The following is a 6,211-nucleotide window of genomic DNA, read 5'->3' on the forward strand; positions in this document are numbered from 1 at the left end:
CCTATTTTCCACCGGTTTTGATAGTTCAGAAACCGGTTGTATCCGGTTTTACGGTCTAAGGACAAAAAACAGACTGGACGATAAGTTGAGGGACCCTAAGTGAGTTTATTCCTTTGGCCAACTATAGATGGCAGGACCGAACAGCCATGAGAAAACCCGACATATGATAAAGAGTCAGAGAACAAAACCATATGCTAGCATGCTACTTCTTGCACTGCGGTTTTACATATCTTCTAATTCTACTACTGCCACAAAAGATTTCAGTTTCTATCTTGCGACTATACTACCCTTCAACTGTCTGATCAGTTAGCATAATCTGATACTGAGATTGGAATGCTGTTCCCTTGTCTTCTAAGAACTTGGTGGTGATGATCTATTTAGCGCTGTTTTGAAACAAAGGAATTGGAATTTTACTGAACCTCCACAGGAAAAAAAAAATTCCTCCAAACCAAATAGGGCCTTTAATCCTAGAATACTAGACTAGTGCACTGGTGTGTGTGTGTGTATTAGAAGTGTACCTGGATTTATATATGGTTCACGACCTGGCTGTGTTCATTCCCTGCAGGGCTCCGGCCCCGTTTCTTCTGATTAACAAAAGATGCACCAGATTCTTCCATCCTTGGATGTGCAATTTCCAAGACATCCCTGCAGGAAGATTGCAATTTGAGGTATTTGATCTGAAATATAAGGGCTTGGTGTTTCTGTCACCCACTGCCTTTTCAAAACATTTTCTATCATATTTATCTTGTTTTTTCACAGCTGCTGCGAATTCCGTAGCTATGGCAAAGGAAGCCGCAAATTACACATTTGTACGATTAAAAACTGGTGTTTACACAAGATGGGAGATGGATTACCGCAAAGCTTTGGCAATTGTGGCATTTAGTGGATCCAACTTTAAGGCCCTCTGAAGCACACAAGAAGCACTGGCATAATCCTGTCACAATGCAAGCATCGTGAGGTGAGTAATCAGTAAAGCATCGAGAACAGAATTTAAAGCTACTTTGTTTGGTATGCATTGCAATGGATTCTCCCCACTTTCTACAAACATGAATGGATCATGAAAATCACCTGTAGCAAAGAGAAGGCCATTCCTTGACGATAATAGCCTTTTGCCCAGTCTGGTTGTATCTTGCTGCAGAATTGAGCATCTGAAAGTGCCTCATCACCAATGCCAAGGTGCAACCAGCAAACACTCCTGTTTGAATATAAGCTTGCATCGATGTTGTTGAACTTCATCGCCTATTACCATCAAACAGTTTTATTTCTATTATGCGCAAAGGTGTTTTTGTTACTTTCAAACAGAAAAAACATTTGCAACCGAGAAATGGACATGGAAAATCAGCAATGAGCAAGGAGACTACCATGCTGTATAGCAGTATTGCAGCATCATAGTCCTTATTGTTGAAAAACAAGTTTCCTTGTTCTTTGAGCTCATCCTTCCTCCTACATGATGCATTCCTCGCCTGTTCAGAACACAGATTTTAGTTCAACAGTCATCGAACAGTCCCAAAACCCCATGGCTATGACAACGAAGCAATAACTGTGCTCAGCATCCAAGCGCTTGAAAATGATTAAAGCAACTACAAATCTAGTTAACAAAGATTTCACATACCCATTCCTTGTAAGCGGCAGATTTGACATATCTGATAATCCCACCAACACTCCAATCTAGAATAGTAGGTACATAGTGTGTCAACGGAAATATAGCTTCAACAACTTCCCGTTCAGCGTGAATTGCAGCAACTTCTGCTGGTAATCTATCAAGCTGTCAAAGGATCAAATCCATGATAATTTTTAAGGAAAGCAGATCATAAATCGAGAAGATGAAACTGTGGGGAGCAAAGTTCTTTGCACATGACGAATTGTTGATGCAAAAAAAACATAAACATGGGGGAACAAAAGGGCCTATATATATGCTGACTTCATCAGGAATGTTTGGATCTGCTCCAGACTCCAGCAAGCACTTGACGAATCTGATGGCGCCGGTCCGGCTACATGCTAACAGTAGAGGAGTTGTTCCGTTGAATCCAGCACCACAACCATTAACATTAGCACCAGCCTAGTTGATGTGTTCAGCACAGTAAATTCAGTAGTATCATCCACCATACTTAGGTCTAAATGTCATTAAGCAAAATTTCATGGATAATGAAGCTAGTGGTAAAAGAGCTGAATTAATTAGCACAAAAAGATAGTGCACCTGAATAAGCAACTTCATGCATTCCAGAGATTCCCCCAGAAGCGATGAAACCAAGGGTGTGAAGACATGATTGGCAATCTTGTTGGGCTGCGAAAAATTACGAGAGATTTCAAACCAGAATTAGCTGTCCAGTAGTACGTCGTAGCAACTGAACACCCATCTAGGTCAGGATTGGAGTAATTATGAAAATGCAGTCAAGAATTAACAGCGCTGCATACATCGGCGCCGTGGTCCAGCAAGACGCTGACGACGGCGGGGTGCCCCCGTGCAGCGGCGACATGCAACGCCGTGCCTCGGGGGTTCGCCGCACCCACGTCGGCTCCCCCAAGCAGCAGCAGCTTCGCCAGCTCGCGATCCCCTGGACGAATACGTTGCAAACACAAGAGCACAGTAAGACACGCTGGCTACATGCATGGCGCACGACGCGGGTGCGGCGGCGGCGGCGCACGTACGTACTCACCGTTGTAGGCGGCCCAGTGGAGCGGGGTGTCGCCACCGTCGGGGTCCGGCGTGGACGGATCGGCGCCTCGCTCCAGGAGGTAAGCAGCCGTCGCGGTGTGCCCGAACGTGGCCGCCAGGAGCAGCGCCGTCTCGCCTGCATGCGCGCGGCACCGCGTGAACGGACGCCGAACACGGAGCACGAAATCAGGCGCTACACAAGCATAGACTAGAGAAGCGAGAAACGAGCGGCGGCCGCCGGCCGGGGGTGCACCTGAGGTGGAGCGCGCGTCGATGGGGAGGCCGAGGCCGTCGAGCAGGAAGCGGCAGACGTGCGTGCGGCCGTTGGCCGCGGCCAGGTGCAGCGCCCCGCGGCCGCAGCGCGATCGGAGTCCTCCGGCACCGTCGACGCCCAGGCTCACCGCCGCCGCGTCCACCTCCGCCGCCATGCCTAAAAACGCACCACGTAAAGCTTGGGCACGACTGCGAACAAGCATCTGCCGGGCAGCACGTACGTACTAGCGAGGAGGTGGAGGTCGCCGAGCACGGCGGCGCGGAGGAGCGCGCCGGCGCAGCGGTGGTAGTGGTGCCCCCGTCTCTCCTCCTCCCTCGCGTCGACGCCGACGCCTTGGCCACAACGAAAAGCACATGGAAAAATCAGAGACACGGGCAGACGAGACGACGCGTAATACAAGCATACAAACAAACGCGCACCTGCGCGCGGCGGCGGCGGAGGCATCGCCGCCGCCGACGAGGACCGGCAGTCCACGCTCATCTCCGACGCGATCTGACGAAGCTTCGACGCGAGGATGCGCGATCTCTTTGGGGGAGAGAGAATCCACAAGTGAAACGGAGCTTCGGGGAGAAGGAAAAAAATGGCGGTCTCTCGGGAGCTGTGCCTGCAGTCGAGCGGTGGCGATGAGACCCGCTGCTTTGTTTATCGCGTTTGCTGATCGTGTCATGATGACAATGTCTCGTCACGTTTAACGTAATTTGAATACTATTTTCTCGTTTTCTCCTGTACGATCATTCTTCATATTTGAAAAATGGGGTGTTTAGCCGGTGAAAATAAAATTTGTTTTCACGTCATATCAGACGTTTGACCGGATATCAAAAGAGGTTAAGCGAATTTTATGGCTGGTGTGGAAACCACGAGACAAATCTTTTGAGCCTAATTAGTCCATCGTTAGCGTATATGGGTTACTGTAGCACCTATGCCTAATCACATACTAGCTTAAAAGATTCGTCTCACGATTTCTCACATAACTGTGCAATTAGTTTTTCGTTTTATTTATGTTTAATACTCTGTTTAGATATCCAAACATTCAATGCGATGTTTTTAGGTGAAAATTTTTGGAACTAAACAACCCCTTATAAAAAACTTTAAAAAAATAGTCACGTATAAAGTATTATTTATGTTTTATAACAAAAAATATTAGGCCCGGTGTAGTTTCTAATTTTTTTTAAAAACATCACATCAAATCTTTGGACATCTAAATGAAATATTAAATGTACATAAACATAAAAACTAATTACGCAGTTATGAAGGAAATCGTGAGATAATTTTTTGAACCTAATTAGTACATGATTAGCCATAAGTGCTACAGTAATCAACATGTGCTAATGATGGATTAATTATGCTCAAAAGATTCGTCTTGCGGTTTCCAAACGAAATCTGAAATTTATTTTGTGATTTGACTACGTTTAATACTTTAAATTTAAATGTGTGATTATACGCGTTGATGTAACATCTATTCCAAAAATTTTTGGAATCTGAACACAGCCTTAATCGCAAAAAAGTTTCAAATAAGACGAAGAGTCAAAATATTGTATAAAAACTGAAAAATAATCCTATTTCGGAACCGAGGTAGTATTTATTATAAATAGTAAACATGAACTATTAATAATATCCATAATTTTTAAACTAATTCGCGAAATGAATCAATTGAACCTAATTAATAAACGATTAGCCTATATGATGCAGCAGTAAATATGCTCTAATTATGGATTGACTAGACTTAAAAAAATTTGTACACGAATTAGCTCTTATCTATATAATTATATTAGTTCTATAAATAATTTACACTTAATATTTATAATAAATATCTAAATACCAGATATGACGTGAACCGAAAAATTTTAGCCACATCTGTACACCCTCGACTTTCCGGCTCATCCATGAATTTCCTCGAGGATTTGCCTGCTTGAGTGACTTCCGTCATTCGTTCCAGATGTTCCCATGTACTAGTACATCTAGGTTTTTCCTGCACTGTATCATGAAAATTTTCATCCAAACGTCTTTAGCCTCGTTTAGTTTGTAATTTTTTTTAAAAACGTCACATCGAAACTTTAAACTATTAAACGTAGTTTAATTATAAAACAAATTTTAGATTCCACCTGAAAACCGCGAGACAAATCTTTTGAGTCTAATTAATCCATCATTAGCATATGTTGGTTACTGTAGAACTTGTGGCTATTCATGTCCTAATCATGCTCAAAAAATTCGTCTCACTATTTCCTCCATAACTATGTAATTAGTTTTAATGTTTATGTATATTTAATGCTTTATTTAGATGTCAAAAATTCGATGCGATGTTTTTACGAAAAGTTTTTGGAACTAAACAGGGTCTTTGTTTAGTTGCCAAAAATTTTTTTTAGTAAAAAGGTCACGTCGAACGTTTGGCCGAATGTTGGTAGAGGTTTTTGGACACGAATGAAAAAATAAATTTAAGATGCCACGTAAAAACAGCAAGACAAATTTTTTGAGTCTAATTAATTCATCATTAGCACATGTGTAGCACTTCTGGCTAACCATGTCCTATTAGGTTTAAAAGATTTGTCTCACGATTTTTCCTATAACTATGCAATTAGTTTTTATTTTTATCTAAGTTTAATGCTCCATTTAAATATTCAAAGGTTCGATATAAGGTTTGTAAAATACTTTTTAAAAACTAAATAGGGCCTAAGTTGTGGGTCAGGTGGTAAATAATCTAAGTTATGTTGGAAGATGGTATTTAGGAGTGCTCCGTTGGGGAAGATGGCAAATAGTCCAAAATCTCTAACGGAAAGTTGAGCGGCGCCTTGCCGCCCAAGTCGTTGCGCTTCTCGCCGGCGCCTCCGCCCACGCTGGTGCCGCGCCCTCCTCTCTCCCCCGCTACGCAGCCGCCTCTGCTCCGCTCCTCCTCCTCCTCTCCCTCAATGCCGCCTCTGCGAGCGCCTCCTGCTTCCCCCGCGCTGATCTCCTTTCCACCCTCACGGAGACGCTGGTCGCGTACTCTTCGCGACGGACTTCCACCTCCTCTCGAGAACTTCTCCATGGCGCCACCTCCCGGTGCCTCATCTGCGTCCCGAAAGCAGGTACGCTCACGGCTCTCTTCACCCTCTCAGCCTCTCTCCATGCATTGTTGGGCTTCGACCTTGATTTCGGCGAATCGTAGAGGCAACTCTGCATCTAGCGCGGCACGGCGGCGGAGGATTGTGATTACAGTTGTGCTGAGGCGTTGGCCAGTACGGAAATCGACCTACGGTTTGCAAGAGGGTTCGGTCTCAGGGCCACCGCCGCCGCCGAAAAAGCGC

At 44.4% G+C, this 6,211-nt stretch overlaps 1 pseudogene; it reads right to left on the reverse strand.

The window, feature by feature from the left end:
• Positions 1–223: 223 nt before the first annotated feature.
• On the reverse strand, positions 224–5,952 carry LOC102705123 (annotated as a pseudogene).
• Positions 5,953–6,211: the final 259 nt, after the last annotated feature.

The sequence above is a fragment of the Oryza brachyantha genome, chromosome 1, assembly GCF_000231095.2.
Source record: "Oryza brachyantha chromosome 1, ObraRS2, whole genome shotgun sequence".
NCBI lineage: Eukaryota > Viridiplantae > Streptophyta > Magnoliopsida > Poales > Poaceae > Oryza > Oryza brachyantha.